This window comes from Panthera uncia, assembly GCF_023721935.1.
Source record: "Panthera uncia isolate 11264 chromosome D3 unlocalized genomic scaffold, Puncia_PCG_1.0 HiC_scaffold_8, whole genome shotgun sequence".
Taxonomy (NCBI): Eukaryota; Metazoa; Chordata; class Mammalia; order Carnivora; family Felidae; genus Panthera; species Panthera uncia.
In genome coordinates this window covers 17,641,307-17,669,005 of record NW_026057586.1, presented here as the reverse complement: position 1 = coordinate 17,669,005, position 27,699 = coordinate 17,641,307, and the positions used below count along the sequence as shown (strand labels likewise).

The following is a 27,699-nucleotide window of genomic DNA, read 5'->3' as shown; positions in this document are numbered from 1 at the left end:
ATTCTGCTAAGTAAAAGGAGTCAGTCACAAAAGAACAGATGTTGTATGATTCCATTTATGCAAAACGTCCAGATAGGCAAATACATAGAGCCGGGAAGCAGGTTGGAGGTCAGCAGGAGCTGAGGGGAGGAAAGAATAGGAGGGACCGCTAACAGGTACAGGGTCTCTTTTCTTGGGCGATGAAAAGGTTCTAAAATGGGAGTAGGGTGATGGTTGCACAATTCTGTAAACTCCTAAAAACCACTGGATTGGACACTTTGAAAGGATAAACGGTATGGCACGTGAATTATAGCTCCATAAAGCAGTTTCAAAAAAGAGAGCATATGTGGATGGAGATGTAGGTGGCCTGCCTGCACCCGAGGGCTGGGAAAACCTTGCCTTCCCAAGTAGGAGATGCCCGGCAAGGAGGCGGCATCCGGGGCAGCCGGCTTTCTCCGGCACCGAACGCCTCCTTGCCCCACAAACCCTGTGGATTACAGACCATCTTCCTTCCAGTACAGTAAAGGCCTCCGCTTTATGCAAATCATTTTCTTTTTCTAACACCGGTCCTCTCCCCCACCCCCGTTCCAAAAGCAGGAAGACAGGCCCTGAAGATAAACAAAGGTAAAGTTCTCTGGACCAAAACTTGACACAAATATGCACATTTCTGAAGAGCCTCTTCACAACTTTCTCAGCTCACCCAGGTCCAAGCCTCCATCATGGCTCACCTGGGTCAGCCTCCTACCTGGTCTTCCTGCCTAGGACCACCGCAACCAGAATGACCCTTTTAAAATGCAACCAGACCACAGATGACGCTACTCCAATGGGGAACATCCTTAATTCCCACTGCCCGACACCCCGCCGCATCCTGTACACAAAGTCAAACCCAAGGTCCTTATACACCTAGGAAGCCCTTCATGGTGGGGCTCCCCTACCCGCTCATCTTCTCCCAGCCCCCTCCATGCTCACAGGGTTGAGAAAGAGCCAACCACCTGTTCGTTGACTTCATCAGAAGAATCGGGAGCCGAGCACCTGCCCATGAGGGCCTCTGCACCGAGCCTTCAGTCCCCTCTGCCTAGGCCACTCCGCTCCCAGGTCTTCAAGGTTCCCCTTCTCTCTGCTGAGAGAACATTGAGGGAGACATCCTCTCTCAAATGTCACCTTCTCCACGCTACAAATACAACCTGTTCCCTTGACCCTCTCCCCCTCTCCCCTGTTTGGCTTTCTCTTTTTATCCCCCCTTTTACTTATTCCAGACATACCGTATCATTTACCCCTTTGCTACCTTTATCATCTACGGTCTCCCCCCTCCTCTAGAACGTGAGCTCCGTGAGAGCAGGGCTCTTCATCTACTTGGTTCACTGACAGATGTCAAGTGCCCAGCACACAGGATGTGCTTAACACCCGTTGGGTGGCCGGCAGCATGGATAAAGGAGGCCTCTGTTTCAGACCGTAGGGCTAAGGAGGAGGGTCCAGTCTGTGGAATGACTGGGGCGATAGGAAGTTCCCTAGGAGACACCCAGAGCGTATTTGTTTGACCCTGGAACTCGGGAAGGGAGACCAAGAGCTAACCAAGGTGCAGCTTTAAAAAGAGTGTCGGTCCAAGTGATCTCAAAGAGCCAGGATGCCATTTATTCACCCCCCACACAGTCGGAGGTTCTCCGAATGACCTTTGACAACTGTCGCCATGTTTCTCCACGCTAAAGACTGATAAAAAAGAATTCTAAGCCATCTTCCATGAAGTGGAACTAGACGAAGTCTCAAACCTCTTAGGGATGAGCCACGGCAGCCCCAATCTCCTTTTAGTGGCTGTGATAGGATAGGAAGATGGAATACACCCAAGGATGTGGCATTTGGGCTTAGTCTGAAGATTTTTTAACTCTGCTTGTAAAAAAACCTCTGTTTTTAAAATATGCAAATGCGGGGCACCTGGGTGGCTCAGTCGGTTAAGCGTCCGACCTCGGCTCAGGTCACGATCTTGCGGTCCGCGAGTTCCAGCCCCGCATCGGGCTCTGGGCTGATGGCTCAGAGCCTGGAGCTTGCTTCCGATTCTGTGTCTCCCTCTCTCTGCCCCTCCCCTGTTCATGCTGTGTCTCTCTCTGTCTCAAAAATAAATAAACGTTAAAAAAAATTTTTTTTAAATAATAAAAAATAAAATAAAATATGCAAATGCTTATTTTGGCTAATTTTTAGGGCCCAGTATGAACATAAACTCATGAGAGTCCGCTGTTCTTTAGAAAATATAGATGAAGATATCTTTAACCTAGGGGCACCTGGGTGGCTCAGTCAGGTGAACATCTGACTCTAGATTTTGGCGCAGGTCATGATCTCAGGACTCGTGAACTCGAGTCCTGCATCGGGCTCCTCGCTGATGGTGTGGAGCCTTGCTTGGGATTCTCTCTCTGTCCCTCTTTCTGCCTCTCCCTCCCTCACTCTCTCTAATAAATTAAAAAAAAAGATATCTTTAACCTAATAGACGGACATCTAATCATTTGAGAAAGCCTTCTGGTTTTTATCCCGCTACATGTATAAGCAACATGAGATCATTCCTCCATTCTACAGTCTATAATTGACCTTTGGCCTTGAAGCTTCTATTGAAAACCATGGATTCTATCCCAAGGTAGAAATCAATCTCTCAGGTATTCAATTTTTCAAGCATGTAAATATCACATTCTAACCCTCCTTCCACCAAAAAATACATTTATTTTAATCCAAGTCAATTCTGAAGGAAAGTTAAGGATTTTTCCTGTCTACTACACAATGTCCTCCCCGGAAGACATCTGTGCTCTGCAGAAGTCTCCAGATTGTGAAGCCGGGTCTCCTGGGCACAGGGCAGAGTGTCAGCCACATCATGGACCAGCTTGGTAAGGGCAGCTGCAGGTGAAAAGGAGAAATGTGTCATGCCCTTCACATGCCCTCCACGCATCCAGCCTCCAGCAGTCCCACGTGCTCTCATCGACAGGCTGTTGAAGAGAAAGGTGATTTGGAAGAAATCATGCCTGCCCGTCTTAAGCCACTTTCTTTTTTTCTTTTTCCTTTTTTTAATGTATATTTCTTTTTGAGAGAGACAGAGGGTGAGTGGGGATGGGGCAAAGACAGAGGGAGATACAAAATCCAAAGCAGGCTCCAGGCTCTGAGCCATCACAACAGAGACTGATGAGAGGCTCAAACTTAGAAACTATGAGATCGTGACCCGAGCGGAAGTCAGACACTTAACCGACTGAGCCGCCCAGGCACCCCTTAAGCCACTTTCTATGAAAGATAAATCTCACAAAACCAAACAAGATCTCAAAAACTCCTATGAACAGACAGACAGCCACTTGCCCATATTCACAGTGACATTATTCACAATAGGATAAGATGCAATGAAAAGATGCAATGAAAAGGAAGTAGAAGGAAATTCTGACATCTGCTACCACACGGATGAACCATGAGGATATTATGCTGTGTGAAATAAGCCAGTAACAAAAGGACAAATATTGCATGATTGCACTTACATGAGGAACTTGGCCAAATTCACAGAGACAAATAGGTAGAGAGATTATTGGGGGCTGGGGGGAGGAAGAAATGGGGATATATACTGTTTAACAGGTATAATATTTCAAAATGGGATGATGGAAAAATTCTGGAGATGGACAGTGGTGATAGTAGCCTGACAGCACAAATGTGCTTAATGCCACTGAATTCACTTTTAAAATTGGTAAATTTTATGAATATTTTGCCACAGTTAAAGCAAAACGCCCATGAAGTAAACTTCTGCACGAAGGTGAGATCGTGTAGTTCTGGTGCACACAACAGAACACAGATTTTCACATAATCCTTACAATCTCTTCTGTCTGATGAACCCCACACAGTCACTTTGCTTGTGTCATAAGCCTCCAGAATTTCTGATATAGCATTTGCTAGTGCTTGGCTTAGAAGCCCACAAATTTATTCCCAATATGGCAGTAAGGCCAATATTTTCCGGCATGAAACGTACAAAATCTGACCCATCATCTCACGAACGTGAATATTTAAACCATCCAAGACAAATGGTTGTCTATTTTCTTTTCTTTTCTTTTTTTTTTTTTTTAATGTTTAGTTTTGAAGGAGAGAGACAGAGCGTGAGCAGGAGAGACACAGAGAGAGAGGGAGACACAGAACCCCAAGCAGGCTCCAGGCTCTGAGCTGTCAGCAGAGAGCCCGACGCGGGGCTCAAACTCACGAGCCGTGAGATCATGACCTGAGCCGAGATCAGACACACCGACTGAGCCACCCAGGCACCCCGGTTATCTATTTTCTTATAGAGAACATTCAATGTTTCTTTTGGATCCAGAGATCATATACGCACATCTCAGAGAGTAATCCCCGTACTCTCTTGCATCCCAAGAAGACAGAGTAAGAACCTGTGAACAAGTCACATCACACTTTATAAAATAAAAAAATGCATCCGATGCATGGGAGATTCCTTAACAGCAAGAATGGACAGTTGGAGGCTATGTAGGAACAATATTTGGTGCCTGAGGAGCTCCAAGGAAGATATTCCGGCTCAACTTGAGAAAAGGTGAGCAAACTGATTTCAAACACTGCCTGTTCTAAATCAAACAAACCTCAAGTCTGGTGGAACAAAAGCCACTCAGCAAAGAGACAAAGCCATCGACGAAGGCCCTGTAAATAAAGACCAAAGCTACTAGCCAAAGGTCAGGCTACACACGTACTCAATGCAGAAGCGACAGGATTCTCAGTCACACTAAGGGGAGGTGGCCATTGACACTGAAAGGCTGTCCCAGGACAAGGGTGACCTCAGCCGCCCAAGGAGTCAGTGCCCTTTCCCAGACGGAGAGCCAGCTTCCAGGCCCCGCTCTGCAAATTCACTAGCTTGGAGACCAATCATGGACACAGAGCTTTCAAGCAGGAAGTGAGCTGGGCCATCCTCCAGGGTCTTAGGCAACCGTCCCTCCTTGCAAGGAGGGGCAGTGTCCAGAGCAGAGAGAAAGAAAACACCGGGTCTGCTTTCTTACCAAGGAAGGAAAGAAAAACTAAAACCCCCAACTCGGGCCCTCTGCAACCTAATGGGCTTCAGTGAAGCCAGGAGGTAATCCCCAGGACAGCACCGGGAGAAGATAGGCATTTTTACCATGAAGGAATGCACGGGACTGTCCCAAGGGTCTCTGTTCTTAGCGACGCTTACTAGACATCCCGAATGAGAACCATTTGTGGAGAGCACCGATCCTTTAAGGAAGATTCAGGCTTCGGCTCGTGAGTGTTGAGTGCTGAACAGGGAAAAGTAATTGATTTTTTATTTATTTATATTGGGGGAAATCTAGAGGCTAAGGGAGAGGAAAGAGATAGGAAGTGGGGGGTAAAGTCGACAGAGAAGTGCTCTGACGTCCCAAGGGCCTCCGCTGTGCAGAAGGAACACCCAGCAACTCGTGGCTGTGACTGCGCAGGCACGTCCCCGGGTCACAGAGGACCCTCAAACACCACGCTGTCTGTCCCTGGACACCTGTGGTCCGGAACTCAAGCCCTGCATGGGGAGGTTTAGAATCTCTCCCCTATCTTAGCGAACACTTTCTCACCAGTGCCCAGTGCAAATGGGGACCTATGTTTGCTAAATAAATACAAACACGCAGAGTGAGTCCTGCTCCCTACACCGTCTAAGAGAAAGGCAATTGCTGGATGGACAATAAATATTTACTGAGCTGTATCAATGACAACAGGAATATTAACGACTACTTTTCACCGAGGGCTGGGCCAAGCTAAAGTTCGCTCAGTTCTCTCATTTGGAACTCATCACACAACCCTGTGACGTACTGTTATTATTATTCCATATTCCAGATAAAAAAAAACCTGTAAGCTAAAAGGATTAAGTAACTTGCCCTAGGTTACACAGCTAAGAAAGCAGTAAGGCCTGGATTCCAAGCTAGGTCAAAGGACTCCAAAGCATGTGTCACCAACCTCTATTTTACTGCTGCCTCTGGGCTCCGTACTCCCCGGGAACCAGTTATCAAACATACTTCCCATGGGGCATGTTTTGGAAACAATTTATTTAAAAAAAATTTTTTTTAATGTGTATTTTTCAGAGAGAGAGAGAGAGACAGATGGAGCGTGAGCAAGGAACGGGGAGAGAGAAAGAGAGAGAGAAGGAGACACAGAATCCAAAGCAGCCTCCAGGCTCTGGGCTGTCAGCACAGAGCCTGACGTGGGGCTTGAAACCATGAACCGCAAGACCATGACCTGAGCTGAAGTTGGATACTTAACTGACTGAACCACCCAGGTGTCCCTGGAAACAATTTATTTAAAAGTACGATACATTTCAAAGTATTAGGAAAAGTACTAATGTATTCCTAGCTGATCAGATGATAATTCCTCTGTTTTCTATGAATAAGTACCAGAAACAAGACTGTTTTATATACCCATGCTTTCTAGACTCTTCCTCCATCCTGCCAGGTGTTCAATAACCCAGGACCTTAAAAGATCTTAGACTGGGAGTTCTCTTTAACCAGGCACAGGGATGGGGATTCAGGAGTAACTCGGTTAACAAAATAAAGGATAAACCACCTTCTTTTTGTGTTATTAAAACTCTATGGCAGCAAATTAATTTTTACTGATCTCAATAAGTAACAAAGCACTTACAGATGTTATGAATACAATTAATCTAATTGATGATGCTAACAAATACCTGAAAACTCACAACCGGGGGGGGGGGGTCTCCTCTCCCCCCCCTCCACCACACACACACACACACACACACACACACACACAAAGAAACTTGCCAGGAGACAAATCTAGGAGCAAATATAGAAACAGATCTAAAATTCAGTGCTTAAGAGACTTTAAAAGCAGTTTTCTTTAGACATATGTGACACGAAGGGACCCCACAAAACTTGTTCTGGTAACTAGAAAGCAAGTTCCTCTGCATTCATAAGAGCACAGACTTCCTTTACAATGATGAAACTAAAGAGCAAAGGTAAGTAGGAGATTCAAATCTCTCTAGACTTATAAGGATCACCTGGATTTCATGAATGTCGTTTATGAAAAACTAAAAAGGAATTCAAACTAGCAAGGCAATATTAAAAACACACTAAACATCTGGGCATTATACTATTTTTAAAATATCAGTTTAATGAAGAAAATAAAACAACATAAGAACACCTACTGTGTATGAGGGACAGTCACCTGTTCTGCCATTTAATTCTCTCAACAACCAAAGGAAGTTGATAACATCTTTTTTTTTTTTTTTAATAAATCGAGGTTCAGAAAATTCAGGAATTCATCTAAAGTTAGACAATTGAAAAAGTAAGTACATATTGGGTATCTGGGTGGTGCAGTCAGTTAAGCATCCAACTCTAGATCTCAGCTCAGGTCACAATCTCACGGTTCTTGAGCCCTATGTCCGGGTCTGGGCTCTGCAGTGATAGTGAGGAACCTACTTGGGATTCTTTCTTTCTCTCTCTCTCTCTCTCTCTCCCTCTCTCTCTCCCTCTCTCCCTCTCTCTCTGCCCCTCCTCCAGCTCCTATGTGCATTTGCTCTCTCAAAACAAACTTAAAAAAAAAAAAAGTAAATATAACAAAAATAAATTCTAAAAATCAAATACAATTTAAAATAAGTAAAATAACAGAAACTTGTGGGAATCTAAATCCACTACTCCTTGCTTTAGAAGGAAGAAAAAGAAAGGAAAGAAGAAAGGAAGGCAGGCAGACAGGGGGGAAAGAAACCAATAGCCAGATCTGGTCAATGCCATGAATGCTAACATCTCAGAGACTGAAATCCAAATGAAACATGGGACCAGTACTAAGCCTGCCTTATCACACAGACTTCTTTTTGTTAAGCCATTTGCTTTACCAAATTATTATTTTAAAGCCTCAACTTAAAAACTGAAAATTAGGGGCTCCTGGGTGGCCCAGTTGGTTAAGTGACTGACTCTTGATTTCGGCTCAGGTCACGATTTCATGGTTTGTGGGTTTAAGCCCTGCATCAGGCTCTGTGCTGACAGCATGGGGCCTACTTGGGATTGTCTCTGTCTCTTCCCCCCCACCCCCCCATCTCTCAAAATAAATAAATAAACTTTAAAAAACTAAATAAATAGGGGGAATGCCTGGGCGGCTCAAAGCCTGAAGCCTGCTTCGGGTTCTGTGTGTCTCTCTCTCTCTCTCAAAAATAAATACCTATTAAAAAATGTTTTAACTAAATAAAAACAAAATTAAAAAAAAAAAAATCTCCTAGCTCTGTCACGGTCAAGATCAAGTGCACATCGGCATGCATTTTCCTTAAAATAAAAACCAGAAGGAAAGTTTGAAGGTAGCCAGAGCTGTCCTGGCTCAGATGGCGTTTGTGTTCACCAGTATTAAGCCACACGAGTCTCGTTTGGCCCTCGGTAACAGACACAGAGAATCACCAAGGATTACCAAAGCGCAGCCACCAGGACATAACGAATGAAGAAACTGGTTAAGCGTTCTTACCTAAAATGAGCACAAGGACGTAATGAAAGTCATTAAGTCTGAATTTTCATTCAGAGAGTAATTGCAGGCAGACTCCCCCACCCCCAAGAAAGTAATCGGCTAATAACCATTGAATATCTTTTGCGTAACCATTTATAATAGGCTCAGATGAGGCCTTCACCGATAGGCCCAGGATTAATGAATGGCATTTTAGATCAAACACAAAAGTACCCGTGAGACAATGAGAATTAGAACTTTTACTGCACAGTCTGTGTTTCCTCTTTTTCATATGCGCTTGCATGTACTATCGCTGGAGATTTTATCACACATGTTTTATAGTTTTTGTTCCTAAAAGCAGTCAGCCTTCCTCCATAACATACTGTGCGCGCGGTGATCTTCAAGCACTCGGCCTGTGTTGTCTCATTTAATTCTCAAGGAGCAGAGACAGAAATCTGCAGACAATGCAACCAGGAAGATGGGAGAGAATCTTTTCTCGGGCCGACAGGGCGGGCAGTTTCCGGGAGGGGAACTCGGCGGCGTCCGGAGCTACCCAAGAAGGACTTGGAGCCCGCCGGGGGCGCCGCGGGCAGGCCGAAGGGGTCAGGTGGGGTTGAGCGGGACTCACCGGGCGGAAATGGGGCCCACCCGCCCCTTACTTTTGGTGTCAACTCCCCTCCCCCGTTCCGCATCCCCCACAGCCGTCGCCAATGCGAGTTCGGAGCCGTGTTCCAGGACCAGGCGCGCACACCCCCCTCGGAGAAGTCGGGCTGACAACGGAAGGCTTTTCTTTCGCTTGGGGAGGTGTGAGGACGTGGGGGGGGGGGGGTTACAACACTTGCCACTCTCTGCCACCCTCCCCGCCCCGCCCCAACACGTTGCCCCTCTGCACGCACACCAGCGAAGCCGCAGCGCCGGGTATCACACCGGGGAGGGAAGGAGATGGCCTGGGGCCGCGCCGCGGGAGCTGGCGGATACGACCCTACGGTCACCGGGGAAAACGACCCTCTTCCGCATCACCTCCCAACCTGAGTTAAAGCTCGCGGTAGATGTCAGGAGGGCGCCTGGTCCTGCAGGCGCCGAGGCGGAGGCGGTCTCGCCCTCCATCCCTCCCCGCAGGTGCGCCAGGGTACCCGAGGTCCTAAGGTCTTTTTCAGACTCGTTGGGATCGGCTCCCAAAGGGGGCCCCAGCACAACCCGGCCAGGGAGACTTCCAGAGGGGCGGCAGACACCGCAGGGAAGCCAGCGGCACTCCCCAAGGACCCGCAAGTCCTGCCAGGCTCGCCCCTCAAAGCTTAACCCCGGACATGTGCGTGGCAAACCCAAACGATCCAAACGCCACCTGCGAGTTCCCTCGCCTCCCAGCAGGTGAAACCCGCACGGACGTCTCCACAGCGCTGCCTCCCCATCCCCGAGGCCGAGAAGGCTCCCGGGACCCCCGCCTAAGTCCCACCGGTGCGGGCTCCGGAGCCCGAGGGCGCGGACAGCTGCTGCCACCGCATCCCCGATCCTGGGAGTCCGCCCGCTCCGGGGCGGCCAGGGGACCTGTGGGACACTGCGGGGCCGGTTGGGTGGGGAAAGTTGGGGGCCCGGCGCCGCGCCCCTCCTTACCTGGCGCTCGCTGGCCCCTGCTGGGACATCCGTCGGGTGCGCGCCCCTCCGCGCGCTCGCTGCGCACCTGGCCGTAGTCGCCGCCACCGCCCGGCCCCAGCCCTGGCCGCCGCGCTAGCGCTTCATGGCGCACGGGGCTGGCCCGGGGCCCCGGGAAGCGTGTCCAGTTGGCGGCGGCTCCTCCGGCTCTCGCCTCTCGCCAATGGCTCCCCGCCTTCCCCCGCCCCGCGTCCGAGCGCCAGTCCTCGGCGGCCGCCCTTTTCCCTCCGCTCCCCGGGACCGGCCAAACTGGTTTCTCCGCTCCGGGGTGGTGCCTCCAGTCTCTCACTGGCAGCCGCGGCTGGGGCTGGGGGCGGGCCCGGCCGTCTGCCCTCCCTTTGTCCCTCCCGGGGGCGGAGAGGGGCTGGACGGCGAGCCCCAGGGCGGGCACACGCGGCCCAGGTCCAGCCCCGCGCCCTCCGTGCGCCCTGGCGGCAGGTGGGCACCCAGGCGGTGCCCCGAGCTCGTCCCCTGCCTCGCCCGACCTGCCACTTGGCAGCTGCGATCGCTGTCGGCTCCTTTGGCGCTCCCGCCTCCCGGGGGGCCGCGCTCGCCACCCCGCCCCACCAGCTTCGCGTCACTTTCCCGCCGCCCTCGGCTGGCCTGGCCGCCGCCCGGGGTCGGTGACCTCCCCAGCCCGGAAAGCTGGCCGGGCCGCGGCTCGCCTGGGACCTGCCCCCCCCTCGGTAAGGGGAGCTGTACCCTCTCGACGCCGCCAAGTCACGTTCCAGGACTGGTCACCGAACGCGCGTCGCGGTTCGCTGCGCAGAGGGTGGGGAAGGGGCCAGCGCCAAAAGACTTGGAATAACTTACCTGTAGTCGCAGCAAGCAGGCTTTGTGCGGAGACCTAGCTCCTCTGCCTTTAGGGGTTTGGGGTCAAAAGCAGCCAAGGTGCAGCAGGTGAATGGCACGGAGTAGCTGGAAAATTTGGCTCGCGTGCGTGGTTGCTAGCTGGGGTCTGGGCTTGCATTCATGCCTCCTTGACAGTATATATATCACACTCCACATCGGAAACTCCACTCCGCGGAATTTTACTGCTCACCCACTAGCAAGAGTCACTAAGGAGAATGGAGGAAAGTCAAAGATGAATGAAAAGGTTTGCTTGACATGTAGTGGGGGAGATAGAACTCCTAAGTGAATATCTAGTTACCTGCAGATCAGAGAGGTTCAGGTCATGAGCCTGAGCGTTCAGACACTCACCTAGGGGCTTAAGGAGGCTCCCAGCTGGGTGTCTTCTCTGAGGAGGCCATGCTTAAGATGGGCCTCGGAGGTCCACACTTTTAGGGATCAGACTTACACGGAGAAGACATTCAAAGAGTAGTCCACTCAATTTGATCTCCAGGTGCATGAGTCAACTGATATTGTTAAACCACAAACTACCCTGTATTTCTTTTTCATTAGTCACACTTGATTAAAAAAAAAAAAAAAAAATCTCTACACCTAATGTGAAGCTCCAACTCAGAACCCCCAGACCAAGGGTCTCTCCCTCTACCAGGTGAGCCAGCCCAGTGCCCCTACACACTTGACTTTTGCCTGGGTCGGCTGGCCAGTCATTCACTCTCTCTCTGGGCCTCAGTTTTCTCATCTATAAGTGAGACCGGACCAGATTATCTCAAATGGTTCCTTCCAGTTTCTGAGCCCAACACCAGAGCAAAGGTACAGAAGCCAGAAAACACAGGCGTGCCTGGATGGCTCAATTAAACATCTGACTTTAGCTCAGGTCATGATCTCACGGTTTGTGAACTGGAGCCCCACATCCAGCTCTCTGCTGTCAGTGCAGAGCCTGCTTTGGATCGTCTGTCTCCCTCTCTCTCTCTTTCGCAAAAATAAATAAACATTAAAAAAAAAGAAGGGGCACCTGGGTGGCTCAGTCAGTTGAGCATCCGGCTTCGGCTCAGGTCATGATCTCACGGTTGGTGAGTTCGAGCCCCACGTAGGGCCCTGTGCCGACAGCTCAGAGCCTGGAGCCTGCTGTGGATTCTGTGTCTCTCTCTCTCTGCCCCTCCCCTGCTCGTGCTCTTCCCTGTCTCTCAAAAGTAAATAAACATTAAAAAAAAAATTAAAAAATAAATAAAAATAAAAAAAAGAAGAAGAAGAAGCTAGAAAACATAGGGCCCAGTTAGTTTCGATGGGGAAGACCAGTTGGCTGACAGTGTGGTAGTAATACATAAGGCAGGAGAAGGAATCAGGGCCTAGAAGCCTTTGAAGGCAGGTTAAGGAGTTTCGGCTTCCTTTTGCCAGCACCTGCAAAGCATTGAAAGTTGGTGATTACAGCTGTGACATCCAGGTTGTGTCTTAGGGAAAGCAATGGGACTAGCTTGGAAGAAGACTCAAATGGGGGCACCACTTAGGAAGCTACTAAAGCAACAAAAGGCGGGCCCGAAGGAGTTGCCAGTGGAAGGAAAGAAGGAGGAACTCTCAGGGACGGCAGCAGGAGAAGTGACAGGGCACAGAGTGGCCAGAATCTGCAACTGAGTGGCAGACAGAGGCACAAAGGTGAGCCAAGTTCTCCAGACCAGCGGCTGGCATCAGTAGGGGCAACGGAGTCAGGAGGAGGGCTCTGCTCTACTGGGAGAAATGCCAATAAACCCAAGAATCCGGACACGACTCTGGGTTAAAGGAAGGATCCTTTCCTTCTTGAAAGTCTACAAGAAGGTGCTCAGTCTAAGAAAACATGGCGCAGAAGAGAGACTACCCTAAGACACATCCAATCCACCCCTGCTCTCAGATCAGATAAATAACACTGCTATGGCTGCGTTTAATATTCCTGTGTAGACACTGAAGATTTGAAGCTAGTTTGTTTCTCAGTGGAGTGGAGAGTGGAGAGAGGTGTGGATAAAGGGACATCACGGGGAATGTTTCAAAGATTCGTTGATTCTTAAGATTTGTACCTTCATGATCTCACGGTTCGTGAGTTCAAGCCCCGTGTCGGGCTCTGTACTGACAGCTCAGAGCCTGGAGCCTGCTTCTGATTCTGTGTCTCCCTCTTTCTGTACCCGCCCCCCACACTCTGTCTGTCTCTCTCTCTCTCAAAAATAAAGATTTTAAAAAAAATAGGAAAAAAAAGATTTGTACCTTAAAAAATAATACAAATAGAGCAGGGCGAAGAGATTAGGAGTGGGAGAATGAATTGCAATTTTAAACAAATTGCAGATTTAAACAAATGACCAGGGTAGGCTTCATGAAGAGATTTGGATTTGAAGAAGACTTGTAAGAAGGTGAAAGAGTTTCATCCCAGGTGAGAGAAATTCTTTGGAAACTCATTTCACCTGGAACCCACCAGACAAAGGCATGTTCAAACCTCGTCCTACTGAGTTTCCCTCCCATAATGCCTTCCGGGTCATTGAAAAGGCGACTCTCAGAGCATGTCTGCTGCTGTTGCTGATAAAGGAAGTAGCTCAACTCAAAGTCCTGACTTTTGTCCTCTCTGAAAGATCCATGCCAAATTTCAGGGTGCCTTGTCAGGTCAATCCCTGGAAGTGTTTCATGCATGCAACAAGGATTGATTTTGAAATGTGTCTTACATGAGTCACCTCTTTGTCTTAGCAGCAGCCCTGACTTCACCAGCCTCTGTGATTGTTTCTCAGTGAACCCCAATGGGATTGAATAGTATCCTGGTTTATTTTTTACTGTTTTAATGTTTATTTATTTTTAAGAGAGAGATAGAGTGCGAGCAGGGGACAGGCAGAGAGAGAGACACAGAATCTGAATCAGGCTCCAGGCTCTGAGCTGTCAGCACAGAGCCTGACGTGGGGCTCAAACCCACAAACCACAGGATCATGACCTGAGTTGAAGTCAGATGCTGGACCGACTGAGCCACCAAGGCGCCCTGCATTCTGGTTTTATTTAGAAGCCACTCCCATTCAGCAACCCACGCCTTTACCTTGCAAGGGGGAAATAATACCACACTTGGGAAAGTAATGAACCGAAACAGTCATTTCTAAATAAAGATGACGTTGCTTTTCAGATTTTGTAGTTCGCAATCTCCTTTATTTCTTTTTGTTTCTTTTTTTTTTTTCTTTTTTCTTTTTTCCTTTCTTGGCAACACTCCTATGCATTTCCATGATGTGGGTAGGAAGGCTGGGGAGGTTACCAAAAGATCTAGCTCAATTTTACTGAAAATTCATGTCCTAGAATTTTTTGTTCTACAAGATATGAGCTAAAGAATAAAAACTATGTTAAAGGGAGGTGATGCTGCCTGTATTCAGTTCTCTACTAAGCTCGGTGGTCATTTAAGCTAAAGCATTTAATGCCAGTGGAAAGGTATTCATGCTGCACTAGATGCTATTGTAACCCATGCTGGACAGTCCAGTTTAACGCATTTGGAAGATAAATTCTTCCCAGCCATCTTCCAGATGAGCTCCAGAATTTTAAACATGATAAGAAGATATCTATTAGGTGAATCTCTCTTTGCAACACGCGAAATTAGAAGCTTCAAATAGTCTGCCCCACTTCCTTTTAAAGGGTATTTAAAACAACAGATAGAGATGATATAATCTGTAGTCTCTGCACAAATAATTTTCCAAATTCCTTCTGATTTATAGGCTTTCCACCTCCTTTACTACTTATTGCCTTCTTTCTTCTGACCAACACTTTAAATAAAAAAATATGATTGCAAAAGAAATCTTGACCATTAAGGTAACTAAGTGTCTCTCAGTTATTTTGTTACTACCCATGCTCAGCGTGCAAGAGGTGTTAGGGGACGTATTATTCCTCAGCACGTTATTAAAGTTCATTTCTCTTTCTTTCATATTCATGAGTATATAAATATAAAGCATTAGTCCACAGTTATTTTTTTCTACAAAGAGTTCAATTACCTACGATCTCTCTATATGAAAATGGGATTAATGAACATCCCATTGAACTGAGTTGATAACACCAGTTAAACTTAATTCATATGATGAACCAACCATTTCCCAAATTGCCTTGGGGCCATTGTTAGTATAGGTAGCCATGGTTTTATGTGATCGTAAGAAGTTTGTATGTATTGTCTTATGCTGTGTTCGTCATTTACCGTGGTGTCGCGAAAGCAGTTCACATTCCCAAATTCAACCCTCATCCTTTGCGACCTAAACTCCCTCTACTGCGAGTTGCTTACAGTTCACTGAATTCTAGTTAGCACTTCATGTTGCCTCTGCTTGAAATGTCCTCCTCAGGGAGCCTGGTTGACTCCGTCGGTTGAGCGTCCAACTCTTGATCTCAACTCAGGTCTTGATCTCAGGGTTGTGAGTTCAAGCCCTGCGCTGGGTATGGAGACTACCTTAAAAAAAAAAAAAAAAAAGTCTTCCTCATTCATCTATCTTGTCTCCATCCCCAGAGTAACTTCCTCTGGGTAGACCTTGCCCCACACATCCCCAGACAATAGTTTCCATAGCATAAGGAAGCCTTTAGCCCTTGTATGTTAACCATTTACCTGTAATCATTCCCAGCAGCACTGTGAGCCCTTTGATACCCAAGAATGGGCCCTACTCTTTGTGGTCTCCCTTGGCATAGAACATTGCCCTGGCACCCTATGTGCCTATTAGTTCTTGTGGGATGGTCTGCATAGTCATCATTCCCAATAGTTGTATTTTCTTCTGCTGCTGATTTATTTAATCATTGCTCCTGTTGGATATTTATTATCTGGAGATTGGCTTCCAGAAAAATCTGACCAACTACAACCCACCACTATTTTAAAGTCTTCTAAACAACTTACTTCTCTCTGGTTCTTACTACTTAGCGGGTTGTGATTTGCTCTCCTTTACTTACATCCAGAAATGGTGTGCCTCCAGTACAAGAAAAGTTTGTCTTTTACTAGAACTAGGACATGATTAAGCCTTTGTGGCCACCACTAGAGCAATAGAAAGAAGGGCGTTCCAATTCTTCCATAAAGTTATAGCAGCCTATGCTGTGTATCAGTACTGCGTTTTGAACTTCCCTAAATTTCCAGCCAGCATGAATGATTGCCCCTTCCAATGAAAGAAAAGTTAATTAAATGCAAAAAGAAAACGGTAAGGAACAATTTTTCACTGATCACACTGGCAAAGACAAAAAAAAAAAAAAAGTCTGGAATTGCACTGCGCTGACAGTGTTTATGGGGAAACAGGCATTTGAAAGTTGTCGGTGGTTGTGCACAAGGTGCAACTTGTTTGGGAGGAAATTCAGAAACACATAACAAAACATACGTGCCTTGCGTCCTAAGAACTCATGTCTAGGAGTTTATCCCAGAGATATAGTTGAGCATTTACACAAAGGTAAGCATACATAAATATTCATTGCAGCATGTTTTTCACTGCAGAAGACCAGAGGTGGCCTCAATGTCCGTTAAGAGAGATTATATCCATACAACGGGATAGTAATCAGACTTCTTTTTAACAAATCAGGGAGATCTAGGGGCACCTGGGTGGCTCCGTCGGCTAAGCATTTGACTTCAGCTCAGGTCATGATCTCAGTTTGTGAGTCTGAGCCCTGCATCAGACTCTCTGCTGTCAGTGCAGAGCCTGCTTCGGATCCTCTGTCTGCCTCTCTCTCTCTGCCCCTTCCCCGTGTGTGCTCATGCGTGCTTTCTCTCTCTCTCTCTCTCTCTCTCTCTCTCTCAAAAATAAACATTTAAAAAAATTTTTTTAATTAGGGAGAACTACTGGTGTTGCTGTTTGGAACATCTCCAAAATATATTGTTACAGGAAGACGCAAGGTACAGAAGAGTATGTGTGTATAAATAAAATATATAGTGTGATGTTTATAGGTTGTCTCCATTTGTGCAACAGAGTAAAAGTACTCATGTGTATTCTATGTATGTGTGATAGATACATGGACATAGAGAGGTAACCTTGAAGGATGCATAAGAAATGGTTAACAGTGCTCATCTCAATGGAGGAGACTAAGTTTTCACAAATGTCTTTGTACAGTTGATTTTTTTTTTACTATGGTCCTGTATAATAATAAATACCTACAGTTTAAAATTTTTTTTTAATGTTTATTCATTCCTGAGAGAGAGACAGAGTGCAAGTGGAGGAGGGGCAGAGAGAGAGGGAGACAGAATCCAAAGCAGTCTCCAGGCTTTGAGCTGTCAGCACAGAGTCCGACGTGGGGCTCGATCCCACAAACTGTGAGATCATGACCTGAGCCAAAGTCGGATGCCTAACGGACTGAGCCACCCAGGCGCCCAATAAATATCTATAGTTTAAAAACAGAAGTAGTACTACAAAGTTGCTAATGAAAGGCAGTAATGCCCCTATCCCACCATTTCTCATGCTCAAGTGCTGTTCTCCAAAGATAATCATTGTAAACTTTTTGTTGGTTCTTGCATTTACTTTCATCATACCAATACCATGCTTATATTGCCATTTCTGTCTTAGACATCATCTACGGACTTCCTGCTATAGGGGAGGAAGAATTAACTGTCATGCACCCTATTCTCAGCACAACTACACGCCTACACATCCGCTCACCCTCTCTCCCACCATAAATAATTAGATCGCCATTTATAATTGAATCACGTTCAGTAGATACATTATTGACTATGGAAAAATTGTTTGCAGCTAAGCCACATGGTTAGATCCAATTCTATGATTTCATTTCCTTTCTCATAACGTTTTTGGTTTTGACCTGGGTTAATTATTGCCTCCCTTCCCCCCCCCCCCCCCGCTTTTCTACCCTGCACGTTTTTCCTACCATTAATACAGTCCCCAAATTGCTCACATAACCACAAAGCTCCTCTCAGAATAGACCAACACATGACTTACCAGGTTACATTCTTCCTCCTTGGGACACCCCCTGCTGGAGCCTTCTGTCCCCTGTTCCAGTGTGAATAGATTGTCCTCCAGACACTTCCTGCTCCTTCACATTTTCTTCTTTGTTGAACTCGCCATTTCTGCTGGAACGTATCTGAAAAAAGGAAACACGAGAGAGGAATGTTTTGAGGCTTACCATGTCAGGATGGCCTCAATGTTCTGGAATACAAATGCGTTGTTTTATCATTATCAGCATCGTCAAACCTCTAAGTCTCTGGAAGTAGAGGTTTGATTAGTGGCTCAGTGATTCCATCAGAGCCCAGGTACTTCTCATTCTTCTGCTCTGCTTTCTTTTTTTTTTTTTTTTTTAAGTTTATTTATTTTTAAGAGAGACAGAACATGAGCTGGGGAGGGGCAGAGAGAGAGGGGGACACAGAATCCGAATCAGGCTCCAGGCTCTGAGCCATCAGCACAGACCCCGATGCGGGGCTGGAACACACAAACCACGAGTTCATGACCTGAGCCAAAGTCAGATGCTTAACCGACTGAGCCACTCAGGTGCCCCTCTTCTGCTCTGCTTTCATCGTAGTGGTGTCTACAGCAGCTGGCTCTCTTCATTTGCCCGCAAGTGGTCACATGGCCGATCCTAACTCTGCTGAAGGCTGGGAGAATGAATATATGGCATTCTCAGCACCTGTTGTGGGAACTGGTCTCTGTCAGTAGGGATGGAGGCTTGCGGGGGTAGCCGATGCACAGGCAACCCACAGGGACCATACATTTCCACAGCTGGAAATGTCTTTATTCTACTTTCATAGTTTAACTGGGTATAGAATTCGAGGTTGGAAAGCATTTTTTCTTAGGATGTTGAAGATGATGTTTCATTAGAGTCTAGACTCCACGGTTGCACTTTGGATGTTTGATGTTATTCTGAGTCCCACTTCTTTGCAGGTGATCAGCTTTCTACATTTGGGAAAGTTTTTTCTGTGGTTCCAAACTTTCACTGGAAGGTGTGTTAGTATGGAACCCCAAACTCAGTCTCTCAGCCTCCAGTACCTCACCCCAGCCTGTCCCCATTGCCTGTTATTCATTTGCAAAACTGACCTAGAACCTATGCTCACCTTTTACAACCAGAGTGGGTAACGTTATAAATGAATTCATAGAGAGGTATCAGGAACTTGAAACACTGTAATGAGCTTTCCTTATACCAAACATGTAGGCCTTCATGGTTTTCAGTATTTTTATCCCAAACAAATGGGTAAAAGGTGGGCATTTCAGAATAATAATTGATGATTATGATGTTCATATTTTGGGGGGTGTCTGGGTGGCTCAGCCAGTTAAGCATCCGACTCTTGATCTGGGTCATGACTTCACAGTTCATGAGGTAAAGCACATCGTTGGGCTCTGCGCTGACAGTTCATAGCCTGCTTGGGATTCTCTCTGCCCCTCCCTCACTCACATGCATGCTTGTGTGTTTGTATTCTCTCTCTCAAGATAAATAAACTTTAAAAAGAGTTCATTTTTTTATTCATCAAATCATATTTCCTAATCAACTTCTTCCTTCCTTCCTTCCTTCCTTTCTTTTTCTTTTCTTTTCTTCCTTTCTTTTTCTTTCTTCCTTCCTTCTTTCCCCTTTCTTTCTTTCTTTCTTTCTTTCTTTCTTTCTTTCACATTTAGATCCCTGATGCATTTGGAATTTATGTCTCGTGTATGACATAAAGTATTACTCCAATCTTATTTTTTCAAATGGCTAACCAGACAGCCCAGCATCATTTATTTAAAAGCCAACATTTGGGGCGCCTGGGTGGCTCAGTTGGTTAAACGTCCGACTTCAGCTCAGGTCACGATCTCGCTGTCCGTGAGTTCGAGCCCCGCGTCGGGCTCTGGGCTGACAGCTCAGAGCCTGGAGCCTGCTTCCAATTCTGTGTCTTCCTCTCTCTCTGCCCCTCCCCCATTCATGCTCTGTCTCTCTCTGTCTCAAAAATAAATAAAACGTTAAAAAAAAAATTTAAAAGCCAACATTTGCCTCAATGATTTGAAATGACACTTTTAGCAAATACTAAGCAGACAGTTGCATCTGTCTCTCTTCTGTTGCCCTGTTGGCCTCCGTGTACCAGCACCACACCGTGGGAATTAGAAAGCCTTTCTAGTGTTATCTCATATCTGTTGGAGCCTGTCCTGTCTCAGAGCTCTGCTTTACTTCCCCCCCACCCAAGCCTTTTGGAGATACAATTGACATATAACATTGCATAAATTTCAGGTGTACAACGTGATGATTCGATACACATACGTGTTGGAATTGTTTACCACCGTGAGGTCAACTAACACATATTTCCCCTCTTTTTTATTTTTATTTATTTATTTTTTTTAATTTTTTTTTTTCAACGTTTTTTATTTCTTTTTGGGACAGAGAGAGACAGAGCATGAACGGGGGAGGGGCAGAGAGAGAGGGAGACACAGAATCGGAAACAGGCTCCAGGCTCCGAGCCATCAGCCCAGAGCCTGACGCGGGGCTTGAACCCACGGACCGCGAGATCGTGACCTGGCTGAAGTCGGACGCCTAACCGACTGCGCCACCCAGGCGCCCCTTATTTTTTTTTTTAAGTTGGGTACCAAGATTGGGTTGAAATACGTTACACACCTTTATTCAAAGACACTACACACGGGGGTGACACAAAACACATTCTTTTTCTCACTGTACCAACAGCAGCCAGAGTTTGTCGTACTCTTCACATTTACTTATACTCTGATGCCCCCAATACACCCTGCAGCTTTAACACCCAAACTTACTGGGGGTACCAGGAACTGCTCACCGAAATCACTCCGCAGAGCTCTGTCTCCTGATTAGCACAGGACTAGAGCTTTGGTTTTGTGGTGGCATTTCATGTTTCCTGGCGGAACAGGATTTGACTAGTGCCGTGGAAATGGCACCTGAGGTGACAGAAAAATCATCAAGCCTGTGTTTCCCCAGTGTGACCCTCACCTGCGAGTGCAGAATTCCACAGATTCCTCCTAGAACCAGAGGTCAGCTCATGAGACCTCATAGATCAAGCGAAGTACCAAGAACACGCCCCCCCCCCCCCCCTGTTTCTTTCTTGCTGTCACCACTGGCTGGAAATAATACGGTATCCGCCAAGAACCATGGTCTTCTGTCAGAGACACTGTCACCCCCAACACCCTGGAGTTTCACAGCAAAGAAACCTGTCCCTGCGTCTCTAGAAAGCGAAGGAGAAACGTCATCCCTGTTGGAGCACTGACTTGTGGACTCTGATATCTAACGGCATTTTTATTATTTTTAAATTATTATTATTTTCTTTCTTTCTTTCTTTCTTTCTTTCTTTCTTTCTTTCTTTATTTTTGGGACAGAGAGAGACAGAGCATGAACGGGGGAGAGGCAGAGAGAGAGGGAGACACAGAATCGGAAACAGGCTCCAGGCTCCAAGCCATCAGCCCAGAGCCCGACGCGGGGCTCGAACTCACGGACCGCGAGATTGTGACCTGAGCCGAAGTCGGACGCTTAACCGACTGCGCCACCCAGGCGCCCCAAATTATTATTATTTTCTAATAGCATTTTGAATTGTTTTTAATGTTTGTTTTTGAGAATGAGAGTGGGGGAGGGGCAGAGAGAGACAGAGACATAGAATCTAAAGTGGGCTCCAGGCTCTGAGCTGTCAGCACAGAGCCTGACGCTGGGCTTGAACCCATGAGCCCTGAGATCATGACCTGGGCCGAAGTCGGGCACTTAACTGACCGAGCCACCCGGGCGCCCCGCTAACAGCGTTTTTAGAACCCCAGAACAATCCATTAGGACAAGGGATAGAGTTAAATAATAAAACCCTTACTGCCCTCAGGACAACTTCATCCTCTACAACATTAGGGACTTGGTAGTACACGAAGCCTGTTCCAACCTCTTTCCTTGGGATGACGACCTTCCCAAGACGCTCCTCGCATTCTCATGTTCTGAGAACTCTGGCTGACTTCCCTTCCCCCAGGCACTAATGAAAATCAATGCCAGTATTTAGAACACACGCTACGATACGTATATACGGCTTTTTAAGGGATGCTTCACTTAAAAGTAATTTTTCAACCTCTGTGTATTAAAATCGAAATAATCTATGACATTTGAGTGGTAGGGCACGTGGTAAAAACATTACTCAGATTCCATCTCGTGAGTCAAACATTACAGTGCTCCTTTGCGTCGCAGCACTTAAGTCCTATGTAAGTGTGTGTCTTATGACTCACTTAAAATCACTGAATTTCTCAAAAATTAAATGTTGGCAGGTGATTAGGCCTGCGACGCCGGCTGGTCTTAAGCAATGCCCAGTGACAGCAAGTACAGAGCAGTGATTTTCAAACTTGTCTTTGCAAAGTTTTCTTTTTCTTACACCGTAATAGCTTAAAGCAGGAATGTCGTGGGAGGAGCTGACCCTTTGGAATCAATGTGGCAGATCTACCATGAAGCCAAGGGCACTTACACTTCAGGGACCCTCAAAGGCCTTGTGCCTAATTTTGTAGTTTATGTTTTTATTGTTTTATTTTATTTTATTTTATTTTAATTTTTTTTTAACATTTATTTATTTTTGAGACAGAGAGAGACAGAGCACGAACGGGGGAGGGTCAGAGAGAGGGAGACACAGAATCCAAAGCAGGCTCCAGGCTCTGAGCCGTCAGCCCAGAGCCGACGCGGGGCTCGAACTCACAGACCGTGAGATTGTGACCTGAGCCGAAGCCAGATGCTTAGCCGACTGAGCCACCCAGGCGCCCCTATGTTTTTATTTTTAATAGAGCCCACCCCTCCGCCCACTGTGTAAACTTCAGCCCCACAAAAACCTGATCCCACTCTTGGGCAAGCCCTAGAGCCTCGTCCCTTTCCCTCTCCTCTTTAGCACCCCCCTCCCATGGAACCCCAAACCTCTGGAGAACAAAATAAAAAACTTGGGGGTGCCTGGGTGGCTCAGTCAGTTGAGCACTAACTTTGGCTCAGGTTATGATCTCATGGTTCGTGGGTTCGAGCCCCATGTCGGGCTCTGCACTGACAGCTCAGAGCCTGGAGCCTGCTTCGGATTCCGTGTCTCCCTCACTCTCTGCCTCTCCCCCACTCGCGCTCTGTCTCTCTTTCTCTCAAAATTGAAATAAACATAAAAATATTTTTAAAAAATAAAAAAAAAAAAACTTGTAAGGTGGTACAATCTGGACTACACATCAGGAGAGAGGGTCAGGGGTCTGTGCCTGCCACAGGCCGTTTGTATGCCTCATTCAGGTCACCTGACCTTTCTCAGACTGGTGTGAGAAAAGGTTAAATGGGTATGTGTGACCAGATGATCATCAAGGTCCCTTTCAAAACTAAGGGTTTTTTTTCATACTTTTAAAAAGTTTATTTATTTATTTTGACAGAGAGAGCGCGCGTGCAAGCAGGGGAGGGACAGATAGAAGGAGAGAGACGATCCCAAGCAGGCTCTGCTTTGTCAGCAGCACAGAGCCCAACCTGGGGCTTGAACCCATGCACTGTGAGATCATGACCTGAGCCGAAATCAAGAGTTGGCCACTCAACTGACTGGGCCACCCAGGCGCCCCCAAACTAAAAGTTTTTTGATCCCAAATCCCCATATATTGTCTCCCACAGGCTTTCATTTCCAGGCTTGTCCTTCCTTGAGGAGCTGGGAAACCTCATCCCAAGCCTCTAACATCCAGGACTGCCCAGGCCCTGCCCAGGCCCACTTTCTGCAAGCAAGGTCGTCAGTGATCCTGATGGGACGGCTCTTCTCCCTACGATTCACTATAGCTTCTCCTGCTAGATGTCAGTTGAAAGAGATAAAGGACAGCTTATAGCCATGTGTGCTAACCCTTGCAAGGGTTTCTTCAGTTTAAATAGAAATTAATGTTTTGTCTCAATGACATAACTCTTTAGTGGTGAAATTTTAGGTGCAGCCACATCCAAGTCTGAGGAGAAGAGATTCTTCGTGACCTCTTGGAGCAGGCATTCCTTCAGAACCTGTCAAGTCACAGGGGCCACTGCCCATTGTTCTGGAAGCAAGAGACCAACCCAGGTTGAAGACACAAGAGTCCTGTCGACATGAATACAAGGATCGATTTCTCTCTCTTAGAATGTCATTCACGCTAACAGAATTGTTGGGTTGAACGGTAATGAGGGAGAGACTTCACTTGCTGAGCCCAGCATCCACTCTCCACCTTCTCCTTAGTCACAAACCCTGACATTATTTGGTGCAGCAATGTGTTTGGCAAAAGGACCACATATCCCAGGCTCCTTTCAGCTAGATGTGGCCGTGCGACTAAGCCCCTGCCAATGAGGGGCAGGCAGGATGTTGGATGGGATTTCCGGGAAGGCTCTAAAAGTAAACCCTTCATTTTTCTTAGTTTTCTTATCTGCAGGCTGGTCATGATCATGATCATCACTGAGCCAGTTGCCATCTTGTATCCAAGAGGAATTTGAAGATGAAAGCCATTTGCTGAGGAGAGTGGTCCAGAAAGATACAAGGAGCCTGGGTCTCTGATGACATCTCGGTACCACTCCACCAGCCCAAACTGCCTTCCTCTGGAGTATTTTTTATGTGAGAAAACAAAACTTTGTGTGTTTAAGCCATTGTTTTTCAGTTCTCTGTCACTCATAGCTGAATACAATTCCTCTCTGTGGTGAGGCAAGACTAAATGGGAAGTCAAAAATTTCCAAGTGTTTAAGAAAGAAGTCAGCAAAAGCTAAAATAGAACGTGTTCTATGGGAAATAGAAACAACCTTAAAACTTTCAACCAACCAGCCATTTTATGCAGTGGGAAACTGAGGCCCCAAGGAGAGGGCAGGGCAGAGCCAAGCCAAATTAACTTTCAATGGCCCCAGCACAGCTTGACTGACCTTTTAAAGCAGAGGTAGGTGCAACTCGTCCCAATTAAATGTAACTGCTTTTTAGCTACTCTAAAGCCAACTGATACTTTGTTGAAGATGGTGGGCATTTTGGGGCGACATGGTGGCTCAGTCGGTTAAGCTGCCGACTCTTGATTTCAGCTCAGGTCATGATCTCAGGGTTCATGGGTTCAAGCCCTGCATCGGGCTCTGTGCTGATACAGTATTCTCTCTCTCTCTCCCTTTCTCTCTGTCCCTCCCCCGCTTGCACTCTCTCAAAATAAATAAATAAACTTAAAAAAATTAAAAAAAAAAAAGATGGTGGGCATCTTGAACATTTGTAGCTTTAAAGAAACAAAAATAGGTTAGTATATATACATTTTCCTGGGTAATGTCTCATGGGGACTCACTCAAGGAGACATGAATTTAAACCTTGAATCCCAGAACTGCAGACTATGTATTGAAAGTAAAAGAAAAAAAAAAGTGGAAACACCTTTGTATCAGTACCAGTGGGTTATTGGTCCTCCCCCCCAGGGTGGAAGATGAGAAGTTGGTCAGTCCAGTCAAGTGTCACCTGTGTTACGTACAACCTGGGATTGTTTGGGAAGGAAGAGAGATTCCCAAAGCTTGAGCAATGCGAAAGGGATCGCTGCCCTGGGGAAGCATGAGATCATCTGCACGCGCTGATTCATATTCTCTCTGATTCGTATTCTCTTGCTCCCGAGGATTCTGGCTCCCCAGCACCTTCCCGCAGACAAATCTGTTTCAGCTGCCGTGGCTGCAAAATCTTCCTGCACTAAGACTTCGTTGAACCATCTTAGAAAGCTGGGTTTTCATCTTCTTTGTGAATGGGCTCAGGGCTGCGTCTGTTGCATTTATGCCCTGAGGACTCACTGAGCACATCCTATGCACAAGCCCCTATAGCCGAGCTGGGGGTACATCTAGCGGATAAGCCCCTTGCCTGCTTATCTAGAGGATAAGCCGTCAGGTGACTGCTCAATGGGAACATAGGTAAAGAAGCAAGCACTCATAAGCCTGAAGGTAAATGCCCTCAAGGGAAGGGTGGGAGGGAGGCAGGAGTGGCCCTGATTCATTCTTGGAAGTCGCAGAAGGCTTCTTGGAGAAGGTGACACCTAAATAGAGACGTAGAGGATGAGTAGGAGTTTCTGTCCTCCCCTTAATCACTGTTCAGTGACACCTGCTGTCATGTGACAGTCCTTCACTCCAGATCTATAGAGCAGAGTAGGTAGCAGGGAGGTGGCTAGAAAAATAAAATGCCCTCTCTCTTTCTTTCCTTGAGGTCTGCAAACAATACCATTTCATTTGCTCTGGAAGGAGCCAGAAGCCAGGGCAAGAGTGGAGCTAAGGACCAGGGATGCTTTCCTCCCCTGAGAACACTGGGTCAGGAAGCACCACCCTTAGCACCTTGGAGATCATGCCCATTGGACTATTCTGGCAATGGGCAGCAGTGTTTATGACTTGGACCTTCTTCTGCCCCCTCTCACTCCCACGTATATGTGTGTGTGTGTGTGTGTGTGTGTGTGTGTGTATAACTATATATGTGTGTGTGTGTATATAGTTTACATATGTGTGAATATATAAATGTATATTTACATGAATATAGATTATATGTAAATATAAATATATTTGTGTGAATATATATTCACATGTATAAATATCCACATAAATATATGTGTGTGTATGTAACATATATATTCATATATAAATATGATATAAATAAAATAAATATAAAACGTAATATAATATATATTCACATATATATGTGTCTGTGTATGTATATGTAACAGCTTTATTGAGATATAATTTACAAACCACTTAAAAGCGTATGGTTTCATGGGTTCTGGTGCACTCAGAGTGTTCAACCACCTCCGTAATTGTAGAACATTTCAACACCTCAGCAAGAAACCCTGAACCTTTAGCTGTAACCCCTCGGTCCCCCCCCCGCCTCCCATCTCTCTCAGCCCCGGGCAGCCACTGACAACTTCATCTCTATAGTTTTTGCTATCCTGTCTTTTTCTTTTCTTTTTCTTTCTTTTTCTTTTTTTTTTTTTTTTTAGAGGAGCTGTTGTGGCTGGCGATAAAGACAAAGAGCTCCAGCCAGGTGGGTCCCCAAAGCCTTTTCATTTTTTTAAGGTTTCTACTTATGTATTCACTTAAGTAATCTCTACACCCAACGTGGGGCTCAAACTCATGACCCTTGGGTCAGGAGTCGCAAGGTCTGTGGCTGAGCCAGCCAGGTGCCCCAGCTTTTGCCGTGCTTGATGTCTGAAACGTTCCATGTCAATGGAAACACGCAGTATGTGGTCTCTTGTGACCGGCTTGTGCACTTTGCCCTCAGCAGACTTTTCAAGGTTCACCTGTGCTGTGGCACCTCACTCCTTTTACAGCCAAATCATACACACGCATTGGGTTTCAGGTGCTTCAGACCGGCATCGGGGCCAGTCATCAGTCGTATGCAAAAAATGCCACTGACTCATTGGTTTGTTCTACAGACACACACAGAGAAAATGCCATGTGACACCTAGGCTTTTATGTCCCCAGAAGGTTTCCAATCCCTCTCCTTGTTGCCATCTTCATCACCACCGTCCCAGTCTACCACCATGTGCCTCCTGGACCAGGGGACTTCCCCAGAGTGAAAGGTTAGCCTTCAACAGTGGCCTCTTCGCCCTCAATGACTTCCCCTGGTCTCAGAATACAGGCCAGTCTCCTGTGTGTGACCCAGAACCACCTCCCCCCCGCCCCGGGCTCCCCCACTGCTATTTCAGCTTCTTCCTGTGGGTTCCAGCTGTCCTATCTTCCCTCAAACCCTCTTATTTGCCAGGGACCCTCCATCTGGAGGCCTCTCCCTGGAACAGGCTTCTCCTGCCCAATGCCTGCTCATTCTTCAGTTCCCAGGCCACTCATCCCTTCCAAGAGAAGTCACATGCACACCCTCATAATTCATTCTGCTAGCGTTCTGTATCTTTCCTTTGTCACAGAGCTTAACCCATTGTTCAACTGGACATTTGCGATTGGTTATGACCTGCCTCCCCTCTCGCCTTTAAATTCTTTGAGGGTGGGTCATTG

The 27,699-nt window shown here is 46.7% G+C and overlaps 1 protein-coding gene across 1 annotated transcript in view; it reads right to left on the bottom strand.

Annotated features, from left to right (window-relative positions):
- Nucleotides 1-10,369, bottom strand: part of ATP8B1 (ATPase phospholipid transporting 8B1) — a 127,172-nt gene extending 116,803 nt beyond the window's left edge. The window contains exon 1 of the mRNA XM_049619872.1: nt 10,009-10,369. The gene's annotated coding sequence lies outside the window, so the exon portion shown is untranslated. The remainder of the gene's footprint in view (nt 1-10,008) is intronic.
- Nucleotides 10,370-27,699: the final 17,330 nt, after the last annotated feature.